Below are 1,564 nucleotides of genomic sequence, written 5' to 3'. Positions count from 1 at the left end.
GATGAAAGAGAAGGAGGATCAAATGAATGTTTCTGTGAAAAGAAATGAATACTATGTTCAAAGAAAAGACTGATATTCGATATCGTACTGCACTCAAATCGTGAATTATTTTCATGCTCTGTAAAACAAAACACATCACATACTTCCACAGATCTCACGTAATTCGCTCTTTGTTTTGTGTATCAAGACCTGCAACATATTACAATAAGAAAAAGAAGGCGCTCTATGATTGGTTATCTGCTTAATGGTCAGTGAGCCATAATTCTTTCTGTTATATGGACTATGAATCTACCTCAAACTTCAGCCAATGACAAGTTAACATACATCATCTGTGTCTATTCAAACACACAAATACGTTCTACCTCAATACACTTCCGTCCTCATCTTAACATCCGTCTGTTTGGTTTTCCCAAATTTTATAGCCTTTGTTTTTCAAGCTTAAGTTATTTTATTTTATTTGAATTTTTATGGGGTTTTTTTATGAGGGCGCAACTGGATTAAAAGAATAATTTGAGAGTCGATCAAAATGTTTTGTGGGTCTTTATGCTCTGAGTTCAAATTTCGCCCAAAATCAACTTTACTAACCCTAACCCTGACCCTAACCCCAACCCTAACCTTGACCTAAGCTGGGGGACTAGCAATTGAAGTGCCGACAGGCACTTCAGCTACTCTCTCGGGCGGGCAATGATAGAAACAACTAAAAAAATAAATAAATAAATAAATATATATATATATATATATATATATATATATATATATATGTGTGTGTGTGTATAGGCGCGCGTGTGCGTATGTGTATTTAGTGTATATATATAGATATACAATCGCATACACCCAATCACATACACGCATACACTTACACACACATACACACGTATACTAATCGACAATAGCAATCTTAGAGGAGACACACAACAATACTTCGGTGCAAGTCTACCTGCTAGGCACACCTGTGGCTGTCGTCCTCACCGTCTTCATAGCAGTAGTAAGAGTCTTATAGTTAACACGAGAGGGATAGTATTAGGAGAGCTAAGAGAGTTAAGTTACATACTGACACGGATAACCAACGGAAATAGCCTTGTCAAGTTTACTTCGCACTTCTATCAGACCCAAGTGAAGTCCTTATATTATTCACAAAATGTAAGTCCGCGTCTAAGTGTATGTAGATATATATATATATGTTTGTTTGTATCATGCTTACAGGTTTGTGTGCATGGGTTAATACTTGAAAATCCGTATCCCGTTGACTGTGTGTATATACGTACACTCACACACACACACACACACACACACACACACACACACACACATATGCACATATATGGGTTAGTCAACATAGATCATATGTATAGATATATATTTTATTAGTGTATGAAATCCGAAAAAGGATATGTATATATATATATATTAAGTGTATTGCTACACGTAAATGCCTCACGCTATTAGGGACACCTTAAGTCAAAACTACCATAAGAAATATTTATCATGGTGGTTTTGACTTTGAGACTCCCTAATAGCGTGAGGCATTTACGTGTAGTAATGCCCTTAATATAAATAAATATAT

At 35.7% G+C, this 1,564-nt stretch overlaps 1 protein-coding gene across 1 annotated transcript in view; it reads left to right on the top strand.

Annotated features, from left to right (window-relative positions):
* Positions 1–1,045: 1,045 nt before the first annotated feature.
* Positions 1,046–1,564, top strand: part of LOC106868209 (alpha-glucosidase) — a 30,284-nt gene continuing 29,765 nt past the window's right edge. The window contains 1 exon segment of the mRNA XM_089364107.1: positions 1,046–1,158. The gene's annotated coding sequence lies outside the window, so the exon portion shown is untranslated.

This window comes from Octopus bimaculoides, chromosome 16 (genome assembly GCF_046866305.1).
Source record: "Octopus bimaculoides isolate indiv1 chromosome 16, ASM4686630v1, whole genome shotgun sequence".
NCBI classification, from domain to species: domain Eukaryota; kingdom Metazoa; phylum Mollusca; class Cephalopoda; order Octopoda; family Octopodidae; genus Octopus; species Octopus bimaculoides.
The sequence above is the reverse complement of the archived record's forward strand: the minus strand, read 5'-3'. Positions and strand labels throughout refer to the sequence as shown.